Below are 25385 nucleotides of genomic sequence, written 5' to 3' on the forward strand. Positions count from 1 at the left end.
CTAATATATGAATAATGACAGTATGATGACAAAACTGGCTAACATATTTAAATTAATTGAGCAAACTTTCAAAAATAAGCAAATTTTCTCCATTGATCTTAACAGATAAGAAAAATATATGTTCTGCGATGGTCATTAAATCTTCCATCGGAGGCTTGACCTGGATCTACTTCAGTGCTATCTACTTCAGTACTACTATCTGTTCAGTGCTAACACCATCTTTTTTTCCCTATTTTTATCATCAGAATTATGTTACGTATACATCAAAAATCAATTATCAAATTAGTCGTCAATATAAAATACATATTTAAATATAAAATATATATTAAAAATAAATTAAATATCATATATATTTATATACGAATATATATTATTAATTTAATAACTAATTTTTAGCATACACCTAACATTTTGGATAAACAAGCCTTATTAAGTGGTCACACTAGCTAGTTGCATCTGAAGTAGCAACCACAAATAGAAAAACAACAAAACATGCGAAGTAGCCATCACAAACAAAAAACAACACAATACAGCAACCAAGAATCAAGAAAATCAATGATGAAATGTCCCATACTCCATCAATTGCCTCTTTTAGTAACCTTGACTTGCAACCCATGCTTCATGTGTAGCACAATGGAAACACTTGGACATACGGAATTCCCTTCCACCACTTGGAAGTGAAAGTTCCACAGCAAAGCAATGGCAATGATCTTCAACTGGATAAAGCTTATATTTTTGCCCAAACAACTTCTGGGGCCTGCATTAAAAGCCATGAACTTGTATGATGGTACCTGTATATTGATTCCTTTTTCCGAAATCCACCTTTCTGGCTTAAATTCCAAGCAATCTTTTCCCCATATTTGTTCCATCCTTCCCATTGAGTATATGGAGTAATACACCATAGTATTTGCATCAACACGATCTCCACTTGGAAGTATATCAGATTTGATGGCACATTTGTGCTCAAATGGCACCGGAGGGAAAAGCCTCAGAGCTTCACATATGGCTCCATGCAAGTAAATTAGCTTGTCAAGGTCTTCCACCCGCCAATTTTCTTCATTAGTTTTGAAGTTTGATCTGATTTCTGCAAGGATTTTGGTTTCAACATTAGGGTGAGTTGAAACAAGCCAGAAAAACCAACATAGACTTGCACTAATTGTGTCCCTTCCAGCTGCTAAGAGATTAACTGCAATGTCTCTTAAAAACTTGTGATCTACCTGTTCCATTCCACTTTCCTCCACAAGAGCTTTAAGCATGTCAAAGTTTGATTCATCATCTTTGGTGTAGTTGAATCTACTTTTCTCTTTCCGACTGATTGATATACGATCATGGAAGAATTGCTCGGCAACTCGAAGGATAGCAATGGAGTCCTTCTCATGTCCAATTTGGAGCCATCTCTGCAACTTCCAGAACCATCTTGGGACCAGATGTCTGTAGAGAATTGTATCCTCCATTTTGTTGAAAGCTTTCTCAACAGCAACCTCAGGGAATTGAGTGAGCTTGTTAGGAAGGCAATTGGGATCAAATGCCAACACCATGGAGCAAATACTATCAAAAGTGAACCTTTGAAAGATGTCTTGCAAGTCCACAATAGTTCTTGATTCTGAAATGTCATTCAGAAGTGGAAGTAGGTAACATTCTAATTTCTTATGAATGACCTTTTTAACAAATTTCTCAAAGATGCTTTGCTTAAACAATGATTGTAATATGCACCTCTGGTACTTCCACTTGTCTGAATCAGCATTAAAGATTCCATCTCCAAGAATTTCAAAGATCTCATGAAACTCAGAACCTTTGCCGTAGTTGGCAAAGTTCTTACTTGTAATGTGGTGCACGTTTACAGGATCACTAGTGAAGTAAAAGTTGATGTTTGTGAATAAGGGTCCTCTAAACTTAAAAGTACCTCCATAATATTTCAAAGCTGTGGTCACGTATTCATGAATATTGGAAATATTACATAACATGGCTGGTAGCATTCCAAATAAGGGCAAATTTAGGATAGGTAAGTTTCTATTGATCCTCCAAATGTGGATGGAAAAGAATGAGATGATGGCTGCAAATAAAGCAAAGTAGTCTAGGAAGTATATCATGGTGGTTGAAGGAGCTTGATTCTGAGTTGTATTGGTGCAAGAATGGGTGGTTTTTCTCTTAAATTTATAGGCACAAAGTTTAGATAACTAGGAATAAATAGTTTAGTAAATAAAATTTTAAAGGGTAAACCAGTAAAATCGTTCATGATTTATTAATACGCCTAAAAAATAAAAAAATATTATTTGTATACTAAAATTGATAGGAATAAAACACACAATTCTCTACTTACAAGAATAAGAGGAGCAATAATACGCACTCACAACAAGTAATAACAATAGTACAATAATACTTAATAGTAACAGAAAAATTACATAAACCAAAAAATAGAGACAAGCTAACACATCAAGATTTTTAACGTGGAAAACCTTCTCAATGTAAAAAGTAAAAACGATGAGTCACCAAGATCAGAAAATATTTCACTATGATGGAAAATAAGGTACAAAAGAGTCATAAATTACTGCACAAAATGTGCGTGCAAGCAACAAACCAAAACAACCTAAGCTTCAAAGCTCATAAACAAGAACAAATAAGATGAAGATACTACAAAAATAGAGTCTCTATTCGAGCTCGGTTTCTCTAACTGCAGACCTTCAATCAAAATCTCCACCATTCAGAATGAAGAGCAAGATAAGATGAATATGCATGCCAAATGTCACTCTGATCCAACAGTAAACGGGTGAGAAACAAATGCTCAAATTCAGCTGCTTTGTTGAAAAATGTGAATAGTGTTCTCTCTTCTCTTTCTCTCTCAATGTTTTGTTTTTGACAAAATGAGACTCCTCTTTGTAACTCTAGCACATCCTCAATAACTTTAACTATCCATGGGCCTCGATACCAATATATGGGATTTTCTCCACATAGGAAGAGAGCCCAAAAAACCCAACAAATTTCTCCCTTACGACTATGTGGAACTAGCCGCCAATCCGGCGATTAAGCAACAAACTTTAAACTTCCACCTTGGTAATACCTTGGTCATCATATCAGAACTATTCTCATCAGTATGAACCTTTTCAAGTTCCAACAACTCAGCATCCAAAACATTACATATCCAATGATGCCTCACATCAATATGTTTGAATCGAGAATGAAAAGTAGAGTTTTTACCAAGATGTATAGCACTTTGACAATCATAAAATAATGCATACCTCTTTTGAGTAAATCCGAGTTCCTTCAAGAATTTTTTCATCCAAAGCATCTCCTTGCACGCTTCGGTCATGGCAAAAAACTCGGTCTCGATAGTAGATAAAGTAACACATTTTTACAATCTAGACTGTCAAGACAAAGCTCCACCCACAAAGTTGATCAAGAAGCCTGAAATAGACCCTCTAGAATCAATATTTCCTACCATGTATGAGTCAGTGTAACCAATAGAATAGGCTTCTCACTTCCATAACATAACGTCATGCTAAAAGTACCATGAAGATATCTCATTATCTGTTTTACAACATTCTAATGCTCTCTGTAAACCCCGTAAAATTAATAAATAATTAGCCAATAGATTAATTATTATTCAAAGAGATTAGAAAATTTAATTTTTATAGTTTAGAGAAGTAGAAATATTTAAAATACGAATTTTGACACTAATTTTAAAGATTTTGGCCTAAAATCAGGCCAACGAGTTGAATCGATTGAACTGGACCCATATTGGGCCTAAGGCCCAACCCATTCACTCTCTTATAAGTGGCTTCGGCTGCTTCTCCCTCAACAAAAGGGAATTCATGCTGCTGGATGAAGAGAGGTGAGAGAGAGGTTAGAGACGCTATTCACCGTTAACTTTTGTAGCCTATAACTTTCAATCTGGAGTTTCGATTGACGAATCATCAGCAGCCACATTTTCGTCTCGAAATTCTCTTCAATTCTATCTGAATAAAGTGGTAAAAAATTTGTATTTCTCGCCCAGTTCTTCTCCTCCTCAATTTCGTAAATTTTGAGCTTGGATATTGAGGAATTGAATGATTTTGATGGTTTAGGTGAACTCTAGCAGCGGATAATCACTGGGTTTTGTTCAATTGATCCATGGATAAGGTAAGAAACTGTTGAACCCTTGTGAATCATTGAATTAGTGAATCATATGAAGATTATAGTGATATTGTGTGAATTAGATTGTGTTCTTGTTGATTTGGAGTTTAATTGGGCGGTTTGGAACGAAATCCAGGTGATTAATCTTGCGGAATTGGTATTAAGGGCTTGGAACTTGTGAAAGAGTGCATTTTTGAGGTGTTCTGAGCTTAGGGAAGAATCGGCCAAGGTATGGTTTTAGTTTCTCGTAGTTAATGTTTAATGTTATATGAAAACTTAGGCTAGAAGACCTTAAGATAGGAATAAACCAAATAAATTATTGATGGATTATGTATATGGTATACGATGTATTATAAAAGATAAATGAATTTGTATGTGTTGGATTATGACTTTGTGAGTATAAAATAAATATGATTGTTGATGTGTTGAGAATTGATGGTGAGTTTGTGAAATTGAATGGATTGGTTGAGAGATGTGTGGTTCAATTTTATAAACAATTTTCTATTGGAGTTGGTTGGTTTTGGAAAAAGATTTAATATTAGAAATGATTTGAATGACCGAGAGATATTTGGTTTGGTGGTTGGGACCCTTGAAGAGTGGCAGAAATTCGAGTTTTAAAGGAGATACTGCCGAAATTTCCATAACAATTAGAGTTTTATTTGAAGTATTATTTTAAAAAGAAAAAGATTATTATATGGCTTGTACATTTGAGACAAATTGTTAACCCTCTGTCGCAAGATGTGACCGGGCACTTTAATTCCCCAGGTTTCCCATGGGCATATATATATATGGAATATTATTGAGCTTGGAGTTTGACTCCATGAAATATTATATTTGAGTTTGGAGTTTGACTCCATGGATATTATTTTTGAGATTGGGGATGCACGCATAGAGGGACTGTTCAATGTTTAACTACCAGGACATGTCGGGTTAGCTATATAACCAACAGATGAGGCTCATCAGCCATAGGATAGACATAAATCATGAGTATTTGTATGTTTTACTTGAGTATGCATTGTTTTAGTTTGCTTAATTGCTCAACCCTGCTTATCTGCTACTTGTTCTACTTGTTGTAATTGCACTTTTATCTGTATTTTCTTTGCTTGAATTGTATGTATATATTTTCTGAGAGACCCCTCTTGGCGGAGGTGTGAGGAGGGTAGTTGTTCCACTGGTGATTCGGAGGATTGGATGAGACAGAAAGTGATGTGTTAGGTTAAAGTTAGATTTAGAACTTGAATACCTTAGATAACTTACTTAATTTCTAGTTTAGTTGGATTTTTAAGATGAAATCCGAGTGTCGGAGTTTTAGAAATGTCTCTGGCTTTTTCGAGACCTTTTATATTAACTATGCGGGCACCTTTATCGTGGTGAGGGCCCCCGGTTCTCATTCCATACATATTTCTGTTATTTTTCAGATGCAGATCGAGAGGCACCTCACTAAGGACACTGGAGACCTTCTGGAAGCGAAGAACTATATTTTGGGTTTAGCATTTTGTCTCTACTTGTATATTTATATGTACATAAGTCTTTTCCGTACCTTGTATTTTGTATTTTATCCCTCCTAGAGGTTGACTTGGAGAAACAGGTGTTTATACTGTAGTTTGAATTTTCTTCTAGGTTGTATAAATATATATAATTACATACTCTGGCCGGCCTTAGCTTCGTAGGTAGAGTTTGGAGCTTGATATCTGTATTTTGGAACTCTGATATGTATATTATATTTTTTTAGCCTTCTTTTGATCTTAACTATCCATTTTACGATTATCCATGCGAGTGTGACACGATTTTCTGTTTTCACTTTTGCTTAACTTCTTCTTTAAGGCTCCTAGTTACAAAATTCTTTCAACTATATTTATATACGTCTTTTATTTTAGAGGTCGTAATACCTCACCACCTCTACTTTACGACTTAAGCGTAAGGCTCTGTGTGGTTGGGTATTACATTCTCTTCCTGGGTTTGAAAGCTAACACAACTAACAGCACGAGCTATATCCGGTCTTGTGCACACCATAACATACATTAAACTACTCACGACTAATGCATATGGAACTTTTTCCATGTCTTTCTTCTCTTCATCACTTGATGGACTTTGCTTGCAACTCAATTTGAAATGTGTAGCAAGAGGAGTACTAACAGCCTTTACTTTCTCCATTTGGAACCTGTGCAACATTGTTTCTACGTATTTCTCCTGTGACAACCAAAGTTTCTTCTCTTTTCTACCACACTCGATTCTTATACTAAGAATCTCCTTTGCTAGCCCAACGTCCTTTATTGCAAATGATATTATAAGTTGCTTCTTCAACATATCAATCCTAGAAGCATTTTGACCAACAATAAACATGTCATCAACATATATCAAAAGGATAATAAAAGCATTACTAGAAAGCTATTTAACAAATATACAATGATTAGAAGTAGTATTCTTTTAGCCTTATTCTGCTATAACAGACTCAAACTTCTTGTACTATTATCTCAGAGCTTGCTTCAAGCCATACAAGCTCTTTTTCAATTTGCAAACATGATCCTTTTTTCCTTTTACCATGAAACCTTCAAGTTGTTCCATGTAAATTTCATCCTTAATATCACCATGAAGAAAAGCAGTTTTCACATCCATTTGTTCTATTTCTAAATCAAGACTTGCAACCAGACTCAAAACAGTTCTAATAGAAGATCTTCTCACAACCAGTAAAAAGATTTCATTATAGTCAACTCCCTTTTTCTGCCTATAGTCTTTGACCACCAATCTAGCCTTGTACTTTGGATATTGGAAATTTTCTTCATGCTTCAACCTATAAATCCACCTGTTTTGTAAAACTTTCTTCCCTTTTGACAACTTCACAAGCTCAAATGTTCAATTATCATGCAAGGATTTCATTTCATCTTGCATTGCATTAAACCATTTCTTATGGTCGTCACCTTTCATAGCTTCCTCATAACATTTATGTTCTCCCCCATCAGTCAAGGTCACATATCCATCAGTAAATTTCACATATTCATTAAAAGGATACCTCGTTAAAGGTTGTCGCTCTCTAGTAGACCTCCTAGGATGAAAACCTGGTAGATCTTTAAGTAGCTCAAATTGATTATCAACATCATCATCAACTGGAGCATCAATTGGATCTCCCATCACCTGGTCATTAGGAACCAAAGGCTCATTTTGCTGCATATGCTCCTTATCTTGATTCTTTGCTAGTTCTAGTGAAGGAGGCGGCTGAACTGGATCTACATCAGTCAAGTCACTACTCTCTTGTGATTGACTCTTCTCTACCTTATCAATGTATTCAATTGTTTGGTCTTTAATAAATTCTACATCACGGCTTCTTACAAGCTTGTTTTCAACTAGATCATAAAGCCTGTAACCAAACTCATTTTGACCATGCCCAGTAAAAATACACTGTCTTGTCTTCACATCTAACTTGGACCTCTCATCCTTTGGAACATGAACAAATACTTTGCATCCAAAGAATCTCAAGTGACCATATGAGACAACTCTGTTCGACCAAACATGATCCGGAACATCATTGTCCAAAGCAATTGTAGGACTCAGATTAATCACATGAGCCGTTGTAATAGCGCTTTTAGTAAGCATACACCTAACTCTTTCAATCAGTGTTCTATTCATTCTTTCTGCCAAACCATTCAACTGAAGTGTTTTAGGAGGTGTCTTTTCATGCTTAATGCGTTGCTACTTGCAATACTCACCAAATGGTCCATGATATTCACCACCATTATCAGTGTGAATATATTTAAGATTTTTACCTGTTTGCCTCTCAACCAAAGATTGGAATTATTTGAAAATTTTCAAAGGTTGGTTCTTTGTTTTTAAAGCATAAGTCCAAAGCTTTCTTGAATGATCATCAATAAAAGTAATAAAGTAAACAGCTCCACTAAAAGACCGTACCTTCAAAGGACCACAAATATCAAAGTGCACCAATTTCAAGAAGTCTAATTTTCTTGAAGGTTGATGCTTCTTGAAGGATAATCTTCTTTGTTTGCCAGCCATGCAATGAGAACATTTCTCCAACTCTGCATTCTTTAAACTGGAAAGAACATTCTTTCGAGCCAAACAATTAAGTTCTTTTTCACTAATATGACCAAGTCTTTTGTGTCACAAGCTACAAACTTTTTTACTTTCAACCGCATTCACACTACTTTTTGCAATCATGTCATGCATCACATACAAACTTGAAGTACCTTTTTCTTGAGCCACTACTAAGTTGCCTTTAGTAAGCTTCCATTGTCCAAAGACGGAAGTGTTTACAAAGCCTTCATTATCGAGCCTTTTAACTGAAACCAAATTCAAGAGAACATCTAGAGCGTGTCTAACATCTTTGAATAGCAACTTCATTCGCATATTAGTCTTAAGACAAACATCTCCTATAACAATTACCTTGATAAGACATCATTACCCATCTTAAACACTCCAAAATTACTAGGAGTATAAGAAGTGAAGAAACTTCTTCTTCGGTGTAACATGTATTGAGGCGTCACTATCAATTACCCAACTAAACTCATCATCAGAAATAAGATTGACTTTGTACTCATAATCAACAATATCAACAGTAAGAAGATCATCTAAAATAGCAGATACATAATCATTACCACCACATCCTTCTTTTCTTGCTTACCTTTATTCTCTTTTTTTCGAAGAAAGCAATATTTTTGGATGTGCCCCATTTTATAACTATAATGACACTCAACATTCTTGTATCTTGACTTGGATTTACTCCTACTTTTATCTCTACCCTTTTGACCTTTGTTCTTATTTCTCTTCCTATTTTCAATGACTAACATTTTAGATTGTGACGAAAAATTATACGTCTTCCTTCTCATCTCTTCATTTAAAATACCACCTTTGGCAAGTTGCATGCTTACTTTACCATTCAGAGAAGAATTAGTAAGAGAGATACGAAATGTCTTCCAAGAATCTAGTAGAGTATTTAGCAACCACAATCCTTGAACCTCATTTTTAAACTTGATCCCCATGCTTGACAACTGATTCAGAACCCCTTGAAATTTATTCAAGTGATCTAATACCTGTGACCCTTCCTTGTATCTCAAATTTATCAACATATTCAACAAGTACAATTTATTATTGCCAGACTTGGAAGCATACAAAGATTCAATTTGATTCCACAAAGTCTTAGCATGAGTCTTGTTAGCAATGTGATTATAAACATTATCATCCACCCATTGCCTAATAAAGCCACAAACTTGTTGGTGTTCAAACTCCTATTTTTCATCTGTTTTAGATTCTGGTTTCTGTGTAGAAAATACAGGTAAATGTAGATTTTTTACAAATAACAAATCCTTCATTTTGCCCTTCCATAGATGATAATTAGTGACATTTAAACTTATCATCATAGTAAAATTATTTACAACCATCTTTCATGTAAGTTATAACTAAATGCCTAAAATCAGGCTCTGATACCAAATGATAGGAATAAAACACGCAATTTTTTACTTGCAAAAATAAGAGGAGCAACATAACAAGTAATAATAGCAGCACAATAATACCCAATAGCAGCGAAAAAATCACATAAACCAGAAAATAGAGGCAAGCTAACAAATTAAACTAAGATTTTTAACATGAAAAACCTCTTCAATGTGAAAAATAAAAATTACGAGTCACAAAGACCAGAAAATAGCTTCACTATGATGAAAAATAGGATACAAGAGAGTCATAAATTACTGCACAAAACGTGCATACAACAAGCCAAACAACCCAAGCTTCAAAGCTCATAAACAAGAACAAGGAAGATGAAAATACCACAAAAATAGAGCCTATGTTCGAGCTCGATTTCTCCAACTGAAGACCTCCAACCAAAATCTCCCATGAAGAACAAGATGAAGATGAGGCGAATATGCAGTTCAAATTTCACACTGATTTAACGGTAAACGAGTGAGAAACGAACACTCAAAGTCTGCTGCTCTGCTGAAAAACGTAGATAGTGTTTTCTCTTATCTTTCTCTCTCAATGCTTGTGTTTTTGACAAAATGAGACATTTCTTTGCAACCCTAGCAAATTCTCATCAACTTCAACTATCCATGGGTCTAGATACCAAATATTTTGACTTTTTCTCTACATAGGAAGGGATCTAAAAAATTCAACAAAAATAATCACCAAAATCAGTCACTATGTATTTGTAGTGTACAAATACATATCTTCTTTTAACTTATTTTCAATGTGTACTTTATATTTCAATATATATTTCAGATCAATAGTTGATTGTGATAACTGATTTTGATGTACACCTAGTATAATTGTTAAAAAATACTTTATATTTTTTATAACGTTAAATACATATTCTCAAAAAAATGCTTTAGATATTGAATTCTGATATGATTGCTTGTATTGCAAATATAATTAAAGAAATGAGATAACTTTATCTATAAAATTTGATGATTTTATGGCAAGTATTTTTTTTTTTACAATTCTTTTTGTCAAATAATAAAAATACTTTTAAAAAATAAAAAATTCTATTGATCGAAATTTAATCTGATTTTTTTATATATTTTACAAATATTAATCTAAATATTTCTATAAAGTTATGGATTAAATATATGAGTACTTTGATAAATACAAAAGCTGAAAGTATTTTTATCGATATCTTCGAAAATTGGAAGCAATTTTGGTAATTTAATCTATTTTTAAAATATACTGGTTAATTAATTACATTGAATTCGGATTCAAAATAATAGTACAGCTGTAGATAAATGAATGCATTTTTAGAATATCGATAATATATATATATATATATATATATATATATATATATATATATATATATATATATATATAATTCATGAGGATTTTGCTTTGAAATAAATAAAATCAATTATTTACTGATATACCTTTTTTAAAATTATTTACATTTTTTCTCTTATCACACATATCTCTGTTATTGTCAAGATGATGCATTTAAAATAATTTTTATATTTATATCTTGTTTGTCATGACAACGAAATATTTTATATTATTTATCTTATTTTTAGTGACAACAAAGATACACATGTAAATTTTGTTATAATGTATCTCATTGACGACGATAATAAGATGCATATTTTTATCTCGTTGACATTACAAAAGAAAATATATAAATATATTTTTAAAATATGTTAATAAATGCTAAATTTTATTTATTTATTTTAAAATTAATTTTGACTTTTTTAGTTAGATGAGGAGTGATTTTAATTTATTCTTTTGAAAAGTAAATAAATATAAAGCTTAGAATATTTTGATAAAAGTATAGTTATTTAAAAATGTGACAATCAGTTATTAGACATAATTAATAAGGCAACCACTCAAATATGAAGATGTTAACATATCTTCTTAACAATTGAATAGATGACGTGTGGTGAATATAGCATGTGATGCATGTGCCTCAATGTCACGTATTTTTTTTTTTTTAATAATGAAAATTATTTTAAAATTAGTATCTTTTTCAATAATCAACACGTATTTTATTTATCTTTGTTAATTAAAAATAATTTAAATATATAATTAATTAATAATAGTCGTATTTTTATACGAAAATAAAGATTATTTGATATATAAGTAATGTAATTGAATTAACATATAATATTTTTTCTCAATTTATGTTTTGATGATGTTTATTTCATTCATCACTTCAAATGGGTGAATGGCAAAGGAAGAGGTAGACTAAAATTAATGTTTTATGCGTTACCAGATTTTCGCAACTAAAATTAATTAATTTTTATTCACAAGAAATCATTTAATAAAAAATCTTAAAAATTAATATTAAATTTAAATAAAATTATAAAGATATTATATATTTTAATATTTGAAAGAATTAGTGATTTAATACATATGTTTAGTAAACTTAAATGTTATAGCACAAAAATAAAATTATTAGATGTAATACAAATATGAATATAATGTTCCAATAATTGAAAATATATAACATCTATGAATTATGACATAATGTTTTTTAACATTATTATTATAATTAAATAATTTTAAAAATATAAATTATTGAATAAAAGTGATATATAGTGACAAAGATAATATACAATTGATAAACATACTTAGATTAAAAATAACAAAAGAAAATTTTAAAATATTGTAAGAATTTCATACATTATAGTGTTTTAGGAGTTCATCTTTCAATTTATAGCAAATTGTTTAGTAAACTAAAATAAAAAAATGGCCGTAATAATCATCAACCAAAATTTTCAAATAATTGTGCAAAATATTAGCAATGATAAAAGAAAAAGAGTGAAAAACATAAGATTATGTATGAAGAGATAAAAAAAAAAGTTGTGTAAAGTGAATATTAATATATATATATATATATATATATATATATAGTAATAATATGAGTGATAATAAAAAAGATAATGAATTAAATTTTATTAACCAATTTATATCTATTAAAGAAAAATAACATTACTATTAAAAGTATAGAATAATCTACATAAAAAAAATTAAAAAAAAAATACAAAGTAAGGCTAAACACTACCTAAAAAGATTACAAAATAATATAATGATAGAAAAATTATAAAATAATAATTTTACTAAAATATTTATGTGATAATATTAAAAATTATCAAATATATTGTCAAGTGTTTATTGTGTTATTTTTTTTATTTTGTTTATATATTATAAATAAATTGATACATAGATAAATAAATAAATAAATTTTTATAAAATGAAATTTATTTTTCAAATAAAATATGTATATTAAAATTTAGATTATTTATTCAAATTAACTTTTTTTTGGAAAATTAAATAATTTAATATGTAGCCAATGAATAATAGCTCAAATGGCATAGTCTCCCCATACTCAATTAAGAGGTTGCGGGTTCGAGTCTCCTATCTTTGGTTAAAAAAATAATTTAATATGTAAATTTGTGAGATTTAGATTAGTTATATAAATATTATTTTTTATGATAGTATAAATATAAATCTAAAATAAATATTTTTTTATATGTTATTATTATAAATGATATGATAATTTAACATGAAACATAAAGTTTATATATTATTTATTTATTATAATACTACTAAACTCTCTCTTAATATATTATAATAGATTGGGAATTTGATGACTAAAAGAAACTAAGAATTGAGGAAAGATGATAAAAATAAAGGGAAAGTACAATGAGCTAATGGAATATTTATACAATGTGTATAATAGAAGTTTAGAGAGTATTAGAGATATAATCATTAGTGTTACCTTTTTTATCAACTGAAACTTTTGAGATGAGTGATATCATACATGGTACGATATTAGAGTGTTAGATCCGAAAGGTCAAGAGTTCGAGATAGAATAAATGAATGAATTGAGTGTGCAGATATATAGTAGACACTAGATAGTGACGTATGAACAATGAAGAAAGCATTATCACAATTACAACCTCCTTCAGCCCATCCATCATCGTGGATAGTTTTGCACCACAATGGTGTTTATTCACGCAACAGCCCTGTTCGAAAAATATAACATTATTTCATGGTACAAATACAATGGTTTACGACTTCGAAATTGGAGTAAGGTATTATTCTTGTTTTCAATGTTTGAGTAAGTCTTAAAATTATTTTTAATATTTAAATTGTTTTTTTTTATTTTTAACGTTTTAAAATTAATTTAATATTATTTTACGATTCGTAATCTATTAATAGAATTAACAGTAGACAAAACTAAAACAATTTTAAAATATTAAAAACTTAAATAGAACAAAAATATTAGAGATAAAAATAATATATTATTCTTAAAAAAATTTCTAAATCAAATAAAATGATAATAAATTTTAACAAAATTATATTATGAATTCAAAATTTTTATTATACTTATAAAATGACTAGTATATAAAACTTTTTAAAAAGAAAAAAAAAGAACATACATGTACATATACAATAAAATATAAATTATATTTTTTTATCTCTAATATACTGAACTTTTTTAATATTTAATTTAATTAAATTTTATTTTTAACTTTTTAATGAATTTTATTTTTTTTCAATAATTTCAATTTTTTTATGACAGATAATTATTAAATTTATTTTTAATTTTATTCTTAATAAAAAATAAATTTACTTAGAATAAAAGTTTTAAGAGTAAAATTAAAAAAATAAATTTATTTAAAATAAAAATAATATAATTAAAAATAATTTATTTAGATACAATTAAAAAATAATTGAATAATTATCTATTATAAAAAGATGATATTATTAAATAATAAAATTAAAATTTATTTTAAAATTAAAAATAAAATTTAACTAAATTAAACATTAAAAATTTTAGTACATTAGAGACAAAACGTATAATTTATATACTTTATTGTATATATATATGTACCAAACTCTTTTTATTCTTTCGTAAGTTTATTTACTAGTCATTATATTCTACAAATATTTCATGATGAATAAAAATTTTTAAAAGTAAAATAAAAAAATTTATTTAGAATGAAAGTAATGTGATTAAGTGTATTAGATGCGATTACAAAATAATTGAATAACTACGTACCATAAAAAAATGATATTATTGAAGAATAAAATTAAAATTTATTTATAAGTTAAAAATAAAGTTTATTTAAATTAAACATTAAAAAAATTCAATACACTGGAGATAAAAAGATATAATTAATTATACTCCATTATATATGTATCATATTCATTTTTTTTGAAAATTTATCTACTAGTCATTCTAGAAGTATTCTATGATGAGTAAAATATTAAAATCTTAAATTCATAATACAATTTATTCCGTTAAAATTTACCTTCGTTTTACTTGACTTGGTAATTCTTCTAAAAAAAATGTATTTTTTTTGTTCCTAATATTTTCATCCTATTTAAGTTTCTAACATTTTAAAATCATCTCAATTTTATTTCGCTATTAATTATGTTAACAAATTCTTAATTCTGCTTCTGCATCTTCTGTTTCGTCTTCTACTTTCTACTTTTGCTTGAGTGCTTCTGCTTCTGTATCTTCTGGGTCTGCTTCTGCATCTTCTGTTTCGTCTTCTACTTTCTGTTTCTGCTTGAGTGCTTCTGCTTCTGCATCTTTTGGGTCTGCTTCTGCTTCTACTTCTAATATATTTTTAATTTATTATTTTCTGATTTTATCATTGTTCTATGTTAATTTGTTGAATCTGGATTTGAATAATGGATTTTGATTTTATTCTTGTTTTTATTTCTGAATTGCTGTTGCTTTTTTTTTTGTTTTTGGATTTATTGTTGATTTATTTTTGGATTTCTTGAATTTCTGATTTTGAGTTGTGTGTTCTTTTTTTTGTTGAATCTGTATTTTTAATTTATTAATGGAAGAAGAAGAACAAGAAGAATGAAATGGTGAAAAAAATGGTATTTTTGTTATTTAGAAAAAAATTTATTAGAAAAGACGATTTTAAAATGAAATGCAACATTAAGGACTATTCTAAATCAAAAATTACATCAGGGACGGTTTCGATTCTAACCCTCAACATTAGGGACCAAAACAATACTTATTCCCATCATTTATTTACATGGTTGATGTAGGGCACCAAATATCATCTATCATTTATTGTGCCATATTTAAAAAAAAATAAAAAATTAAAATATACTATCATTTTGATCTATAAATAAAATTAATATTTGACATTAAATTTATATGTATATTTTGAAGTGATAAAAATATCTAAAAATCAAAATATCATTTTCTTTTTATCTAAAACGAATAATGTGTAGATGGAATTGTGTGAAGAAGTCCGAGGTGATAAAAAATGCGTCTGAAATATCTTTACGTCAACTTCAAGAAGGCAATTGAAAAGTACATACAAAAGACTTAATATCTAAGGCTGCCTTTGAGCACAACAAAATAAGACATGAAGAGCAAAGACACAAAAATTAGTGTTTTTGTATTTTATTTGGTAATAAACTAAAATAAATTATAAATTTTTTATTTATTCTAATTTTTTTAGTAAAAAAATTTAAGAAAAAAATATAATTTTAAAAAATAAATTATGTCTCTTGTTAATGTCTCTTGAGCCTTCCTATCAGGATAAACACAAAATACATTAATTTAATATTTTTGGAGTCTGGACATAATGTTTTTGTTTATATCTCATCTGTCAAATATAATTTTATATCTTTGTATTTTTATCTCAGTGTCCTATGCTTATAAACAAACACAACTTAAATAAACAAAAGCTTAAATAAGTTTATGTGAGAATTAGATTGAGAAATACTTGAACCGTAAGGGTACTTATAAAGGCAGATACTTGATCATCTGGACTTTTTTGAAGTAGATAACAACCCTAATTCTAATTGACGGCTAGCAGAATAAGGTTATGAAATTAGATAAAATCCATTTCAAATTGAAGAATTTCAATGCTTTAAGGTCTCCTTTTATCAATTTGATTTTGATTTAATTTTACAAACTTATCATATTAACAACCAATTAGGACTCTTAGGTATGCATTATGATATCACTCAGGACTCCAAGCTCTCTCTCTCTCTCTCTCTCTCTCTCTCTCTCTCATGATTTTGATTCTGAGTTATTTATGTTAATTTTTTTTATTTTGAGTTATTAATTTTGGTTGCTAATTTTTTCTTATTCTAAATTGTTAATGGTGCTATGGTGCATACTTAACTGTATTATGCTAGAATAATTTTTTTGATTTTGAGTTGTTTATGCTATGATTCTGAGTGTTGATTCTGGTAATTATTTTTCCATTCTAAGTTTTTGATGGTATTATGGCAGTAATTCACTACATTGTTTATGCTAATTTTTTTTTAATTCTGAGTTGTTTATGTTTTTTTTTTTTTTATTCTTAGTTATTGAGTCTCGTCATTGATTTTTCTGATTTTATTTTATTTTTTTGGTTAAATAATTTTTATGAAATTAAAATAATTGTTAGTGGTAGAATATTATGTCTTTGTTATTTATTTGTATTTTGATTTTCGTTAGTTGTAAAAGTTGATGTTTAAACTTTAAAGTCATAATTTATGAATAATTTATTATGTGAAATTGTAAAATTTTAAAAATTTTATTAATTTAAAAATTATTGAATTTAAATATTTAAAATTATATATTAAATTTTTAATAATTTTATTTTATGAAAAATATTAGAGGATTATCAAAATTTTTTTGTGTTTAGCTATCACTTAGTCATCAACTCAATTTTTTTAGTCTAGTAATCTAACCACAAACTTTATCTCATACTTTTTAAAGAGTAAACTATCAGCTACAAATTTTCTTTTTGTCAATTCCATAGCATTTGCTTCTTATGTGATCTATCATTGTTTTCTTTGTTTTTTTTGCTTATTGCTTCACGTGAAGAAGATGATGATGGAAGTATGAGAAGATGATAATGGAAGTATGATTTGCTATAGGGGCATTAGATGGTAGCATTCTATTCTGAGTTGAATAAAAGTTAAAAACGATGATAATAAGAATAATTTGAGGTTTTTAGACGATTTTTCAGTGTTTGGATAATTTTCTTGTGTACAATCCATGTTTTATGGATACAAATGGTAATTTTTTTTTTAATAGGTAGATGTGTCAGCGTTGTCAACTTTTATGGGTAGAAATAGTAGTTTACTCTACTTTTAAATATTGATGGTTAACTGATGGCCAAAAATCATTAATTGTGTGTTTGGATTGTAGTTCGTCAAATAGAGTTTGAATGAAAGTGATTTTATAGAATTGATTTGGAATAGAAGTAAGTTTGTGTCAATATGATTTATATTTGGTAACTCTATGCTAAAATTAATTTTAATAAAATAAATATTGTTTGGATAATATTAGTTCAAATCACTTTTAGATAGATAATTACAAAAAAAATATGACATTAAATTATAATGTTATTTTTTTTATGTACTTTTTTCAGATATATTTTTTATATAGTATATTTTTAGTACTCTTTTTTAGTACGTTATGATTTATTATTATTATTATTATTTATAGTTAATTTTTTTGTTTAATTTACTTTACCAAATGGAATTAATAAATTATATTATAAAAAATAATAATAAATATAATACACAAAAATTATAATTATTAAAGTATATAATATCAAATAAAAAGTTAATAAAACTAAAAATAATAAATAATAAAAAATAATTCATATAGAAAAATAATAAAAATTTCATAAAAAATATAATAACATGTATAAAAAATAAAATTGATAAAAAAATAAATATTAAATATTAATGTCTAAAAATCCATTAATAAAATATAAAAATTAAGAATGGTTGTTTTTGTGAAGGTAATTTTAAATATAACAACATTTTTACGTTAATAAACAGAAAAATTAACTAAACTAGAAGTTAAAATTTTTGAAAAATTGAACATATTTATTAAATACACCCTAAATCAATCACTCTATCCATTTATTAACCAACTTGCTCTATTCTGAAATATATTCAATGCAGGTCCCGGATATCTCATATCAAGATACGGTAGGTTCCAAAAATAAAAGAAAGTTGAATTTCGCCATGCATGATTTTCACCCTAATAACTGCAATCTAATTTAATTGTGGTTAATTTTATAATATCTTTTATTTGGTATTTAATTTTTATTTAATTTTTTATAATAAATTTTAAATATTTAAAATTTTTTAATTTTTAAACTTTTAAATTTAAAATTAATTATTTAATTTTTTTATTCATTAGATAATAAATTTTAAACAACATAGCAAATACCTTTAATTGTTTCTGGTTCTGTCTGACTCTGACAGCAGAAAAGAAATAAATGAGTATGCAGCCTGTTAATAAATGACCGACAAATTGATAAGACATGTTTACTCATAAATAATTTGGCCATGTCCGCTTATTATTTTTGGTGTGTTATAGAGAGATGTGTATCATAAAATGGTGTAAAAAAAGTGTTTACGTTCACGTGAATTACACAAATCGTTTTCTCTAAATTCTTTGTATTATTTAGCTTTTTAAACAAACAGTTATAAATTGGATGATTCGATTTGTATTTTTAAAATTAAAAATTTTTAATATTAAAATCAGACGGTCCAATATTTATTTTTAAAAATAAAAAATTTAAAAATATAAATCAGACTCTCCAATTTATAATTTATTTCTTCTTTTCAAATAAATCTAACGTCCGATTTTATTAATATCAATTAAAAAAATTGATGCCATATCAAAGAAAAATATCCAATCTTCTAATAACAACGTACATATATTTAATCAATACAAAAAAAATTAATCTAATTTGTCCTATATGAATAATTTTTTTTCTTTTTTGAACTAATTTTCCGGTGAATTAATTGTTTTGTATTTTATTTCAAGATTTTTGCAATTTTTTTAAAAGATTTCTATATTTATTATAAGAATTTTTAGTATGTTTTAAATAAATTTTTTAATTACTTTTAGAATTTAATTTTGATGTACTGAAAGTGTAAAACATTTTACATAATTACAACCGCTCTTTTTTTTTTATCAACGATAGGAGACTCGAATCCGCAACTTCTTAATTGAGTATTAAAAAACTATGCCATTTAAACTATAACTCATTGGTTTATAATCGTTCTTTTGATAATGTAACATTATACGATTAAATTCATGTATAACACTCGTACTACATCAAAATTAAATTCTTACTTTTATTCCTTACTAAGTCACCAAACAAAATTCCCTACTAAGTACACTACAAATATCCTAAACACATTTTTGTGGTAATGTTTCTTCTTTCGCTCCTCCTATGCTGATGCTGTTGCTTCTGTTTTGTTTTTGTTGTTTACTCCGGTAATTTTGTAATTTTTTTCCTTTTCTTCTTTACTTAAAGCGGTTTCTCGCCTTTTTTTTTTATATTTTTTGTATTATCTATTTTTTATTTTTTATTCCTCATTTGTTTCTTATTTTTTATTTCTCAATTTTTGAGTATTATTTTGTTCCCGACGTTTGAGGTGAGTCCTATTTGTGGCTCTAACGTTTAAATAGTCTTATTTGTATCCATAACGTTTATAAAAGTGATTCAATATTATTCTACTATCAATTATACTAACAAATCATATTATATTTTTCAATTATTCTGATGTATTCATTCTCAATTAGGTCTCACTTGGATGTGTTCGATTTTAATATTATACCTACTATTTGTGTTTAGATTCAATTGTCTCTGAAAAAGTGAATTATGTAAATATTGTAGGAATTAGTTTCAACTTTGATGAGCTATTTTTCGGAGTGAATCATCAATTCTATACCAGACATTTATATTCTAACTTCAAGAAGAGATTTTTAAAACTCAAACTAAAGCGTTCATGATGTGTAATTGAACGTAAGATAATATTGAATCACTTTTACAAACTTTAGGGATACAAATAGGACGATTTAAACGTTAGGGACACAAATAGAATTTATCCCAAAAGTTAAAGACAAAAATGATACTTTACTCTCAATTTTTTTTTCTTCATATCTCCAACCAAGTGAAAAAAATGCGCCATACATATTCTTTTTCGCTCGTTGTTATGTGTCTTTTGGGATTTTTTTTAAATAAATAAAAAAATATTATTTTTAAAAAATAGTGATTTTTTTTTAATTTATAATAAAAAAATTCTTGTTATATATAATTTATTTTTGTGAACCTGTGTATTTTCGAAGACAATGATATTAAAGAAATCATGCTTATTGTTCATGTATTTTTATGTACTCCTATATAAAAAAAATGTATCATAATATTTAAAATTAAAATAATTTATTTTTAAAAATAATATTTTTTATTTTAAAAAAAATCCATTTTTTTGCGTTTTCTTTTTCTTTTATATTCGGCATATTTACACAAATTTTTTGTATTTTTATCTAAAATTTATCTGTTTTGTTTCAAAAAGAACGTAAAAATAAAAGCCAGAGAAAAAATGAGTATTTTATTAGTGTAAATTCTAATGTTGATAATAAATAAATATTATATATAAATACTAATTAAAATTAGTTTAAATTGATAATTTAGTATAATTATAATTATTAAAGTATTTTAATATTAGTGATTAGCAAAATTTAATAACTAATTTTTTTGTTATTATATACAAATTAAATAAATAGTTGATAGATAAAATTTTAAAATTTGATACTTATCTATATCAATGATTTTGTCGAAGAAAAATACTTGCACCAGTAACTTTTAGTATTTTTTTATTAGCATAAATATTAAATTATTTTTAATAAATTAATTTTATCAATTTATATATGCAAATTTTAAAAAATATAGATATAAATTATATTAATTTATGTGTGTACAAAATTATAGTAAATATAAATACAAAAATATAAAATATTTATAAAGGATATAAATTATTACTGATAAAAAATGATAATATTTACTAATAATATAGTATTTCTTTGTCAAAAACTATTAATTAATTATATTTCTTTTGAATTTTGATGCTATAAAACAAATCTAATCGAAATTTTTTTTCTAGAATTCTTACCAATATAAAAATAAAGGGATATGTGGTCATTGGTCAATTATTTAGTTAGGAAAACTTGTTTTTATCACTCTTACAAAATATTTAACGTATTTTTTAAGATGAAAATTCAGGTGGAATCAACTTTATATGAAGTTTATAGTTGAGAGCTGTTAAATGATTTGAATGATTTGATTAAATTTTCATCTAACAGTTCTCAGTTATCAACGTTGACTGCACCTGAATTTCTACCATATTTTAAAGATAAATAATGCTATATATTCAAGTTTTTTTTATTAATCAAGTCCAATTAAATTAATCTAATATATATTAACAAAAATCAGTTATAAATAGTATTAGTTCAAGTCTTATTATTTTTTTTTGCCAAAATTAATTTCATTTTATTGCTAAAAGAAAATGAGCTTTACACCTATTGCACATTAAAATAGAAAGTGGGGTATCTCAAATAACCTGATATGTGAAGTAAAATAGCAAATGTCTTAAGAGAAATGATGAGTAAAATTAAAAAGAGGGGATTATGGTGTTCGTGTTAGGAATAAATAGTATGACTACAATCTAATTAATTATGTGTCAAATAATTTGTTATTATTATTATATTAAAATGTTAGTATAATAAGGTCTTTGATTAAATTTAGGAATTTATTATTGTGATAGTGATCATAATATTGAAAGATAAATCTTTTATAATTTAATCTAAATTGTTCTTGGTCATAAGATTATTAAAAAGGACATAATATATATATATATATATATGATAGTTTTCATTGGATGAAGATTAATATATCTCATTTATTAAATTATATATATAGATGGTACATATAGAGATATGACCATTGAACTGACTCACTTTGAGAATTCTTAATGGTTATAATTACCGCATATTTGTTAATAGGATATTCTCAAAATGAACATAGTAATAGAGTTTCCTTTGACCTGCGACTGTCATAGTAATTAACAATGTATTTATTATCCTTTGATTCCGGATACCTAATACCCTAAGGTGCTAGTTGGATGGATATTGGGTATGATTTAAATACTTGTAGAATTAATGATTAGTCAATAAAGAATCTGTCAATTCTCGGTAAAGAGTTTGAGCTCTATGATTATAATGACTGAGATGAATAAAACCTTGGCTAAGAGAATTGAATGAATGAAGAAATGAGTTTCTTAGGTCATTCACAATTCATTATAATAATGGTAACAAGTTAGAGTTTGACAATTAAACCATACTTTAAGGGTTAACCAAGAGCTGAAAAGATGGAAGGAATTATATTTTATTTTTCTCGGATTCTTAGTAAAAATATATTACTTCATACTATCGGCGTTATGGAGTGTTGCTAGACGCCAACCTTGATTAGTAAATTTAGTATGACTAATTTACTACCCGCTTAGTATTGAACCTTTGGAGTCACACACTAATGAGTGTTCTAATCTTTGTTATATAATTATTTAATTATTATTTTGATTTGATCAAATAAATAATTATATTAATTCAAATAAAATATTATTATATTCTTTGCTAGCACCAAGAATATAATAATATGATAATTGAGAATATTAAATGAGATTTGAGAATAATTAGTTATTCTATTTCTAAATTTGAATTCTAAATTTGGATGAGATCCTAATTGATTCTTTTTCAAATTATGTTATGATATGATTTATAAATTTGAAAGATTTAAGTTTAAAATAACAAGATATGATTTACATTTGAATTGAGATTCAAATTTGAAATCAGTAACAAATCTCATACTATATATATGTATGCAAAGAGTAGAGAAAAAAAAAATAGCAACACACAAGTGTTTTATTCCTTTACCTCTCTACACATAAATGTATGTGAATTCAATTCTTGGAGAAGAATTTTATGGATTGCAAAGAGTTGCAAAGAGATTTCTCAATTTAGATCAGATGTCCATTGGTCAAGGAGTTGACAACAAAGGTTGGTCTTGGTGTGGATACGCATAGCGCCTTCGTACCATCAAAGAAGAAAGTGATTTTTACTAGTGTACACAGGTATTTAGATCTGATCTATATATAAATTTTATTTGAATAAAATTTAAGTACAAAATAGATCTTTAGTATTACTTTCTTATCTTCCACTGCGTGTTATGAACACATGATAATCCTTCGGTTCGTTGAACCATTGAAGAGTGCTGCATGAATTCCTCCGCCATTCGTCGTTTGGAAGAGTGAGTCTTCGGATCTCTTTTTAATTGCTCGAAGACAAAGGTATTTCTATCCAACCATGCTTGCCATAATAGGTAATCAAATTTGGTACTCCTTTTGCTAAAATCTAGTTGTTTCTTCAAGATTTTCATAGATTTTGACCACCAATCGCATATTAATATATTTGGATTTCTGGCTATTACGTTGGTTACTGGTGAAATGTTCCACAAGGGCATGGCTTCTGAGCAGAAAACAGCGGCGTGCAAGGGATTCTCTAGCAATTTCAAGCATCTTGGGCATATTTATTGACTTGTGGTAAGCGACTTTTAATTCTGGTGAGTGCTGGTATCCCCTCATGAATAATTTTTCATATGAAAATTTTGATCTTAGACTGGCATTTTAAGTCTCATACTCTATTCCAGAGAACTTTGTTTCCATACTGAGGGTGAAGGCTATCAATTCGTGGATGGAAGAACTGGAACGCTATTTTATATCCTAATTTAACAGTATACTCCCCTGAATTTGTATGAATCCAATAGATTGAATCCTCTTCTTGTTTTATTGGGATTTGGTAGATGATTTGTGTAATCTCAGACTGAATTTGTTGCAAAGAAGCTCAGAATTTCACTCCTTGGCGTCTGTGAAAAGTTGTCTAATCCAAGTGATATTCTCATCTCTAAATCCTGGATCTATTAATCTCAATGGTGGCTAATTACCAAACCATGGGTTTTTCCGAATTCGTATTCCCCCTTCTGCTGTAATATTCTATTTTCTCATTTTTTTTATAATTTTTTTCCCTTCCAATAGGCTCTGACAGGTTCAAGAGGGTCTTGTTCCAGACTTCGCATCTAAGAAAGATGAAAGTCTAAAATATTTGTTTTTAAAAACCTTAAAGAAAAAGGAGTGTTGTTTTGTCAGCAGTCACCGTCCTTGCTTAGCTAGCATTGCTATATTAAAGTCTTTAGGTCTTTAAATTCCAATTATCCACTGGTCTTTTCTTTGCTCATAGTGTCCCAGCTCAGTCGGTGCATTTTCTTTTCATTTTGTCTCTTGACTCCACCAAAACTGCATCATCATGCAGTGAATCTCATCAATCAAACTATTCGACAACCTGAAACAACTTAATATGTACACTGGAATAGCTGTTTCGACTGTCTTAATCAATACTTCCTTGCCTCCTATTGATATGAAAGTCCTTTTTGAATGTGAAAGTTTTTTAGTCACTTTGTCTTTCACAAAGAGAAAGTCTCTTTCCTGTATCTATGCACAATGAACAGAAGCCCATATACTTATCTTGAGTGCCTATATTTGGGACTCCAAGAAAATCAGCAAGATCTTGCTTTACATCATTAAGAGTGTTTTACTGTTCAGCCGAAGTTCCTGGTAAAGGTTATTTAGCATATTTTAATATTTATTATAGGATATTACGTCTTGCTCCTGGTAAAGGTTATTTAGCATATCTTAATATTTATTATAGGATATTACGTCTTTATTATTTCGATTCTTTTAACACCTATAAATAAACATAAAATAAGAAGACACTACATCCAACTCAAAACCTTAAGGTAGTAAGTTAATGAGTCCCTCGTCTTATCAACTCCTCACTTTTCCTTGTTTTCTTTGATGTGGAACTAACTTCAGACACTACTCTTCACACTTGCAACATTAACAATCTCCCCCTCAAGTGTGAGTCTTCATATCAAGCATCAACTCATCTTTAACTC

General features: G+C 27.8%; 1 long non-coding RNA gene and 1 pseudogene across 2 annotated transcripts; one reads left to right on the top strand and one right to left on the bottom strand.

Moving 5' to 3' along the window:
* Nucleotides 1–591: 591 nt before the first annotated feature.
* Nucleotides 592–1976, bottom strand: LOC107632242 (alkane hydroxylase MAH1 pseudogene; annotated as a pseudogene).
* Nucleotides 1977–23367: 21391 nt separating this feature from the next.
* LOC107634067 (uncharacterized) lies at nt 23368–24291 on the top strand. 2 transcript variants are annotated; one of them, XR_015907541.1, is made up of 3 exons: nt 23368–23508; nt 23645–23996; nt 24084–24291. It is a non-coding gene; the product is annotated as an uncharacterized LOC107634067 (long non-coding RNA). The 2 variants fall into 2 exon arrangements; XR_001618759.3 differs by lacking the exon at nt 23368–23508 and having other exon boundaries at nt 23605–23996.
* The last annotated feature ends 1094 nt before the right edge of the window (nt 24292–25385 follow it).

Source organism: Arachis ipaensis, chromosome B3 (assembly GCF_059453495.1).
Source record: "Arachis ipaensis isolate K30076 ecotype BB chromosome B3, ASM5945349v1, whole genome shotgun sequence".
Taxonomy (NCBI): domain Eukaryota; kingdom Viridiplantae; phylum Streptophyta; class Magnoliopsida; order Fabales; family Fabaceae; genus Arachis; species Arachis ipaensis.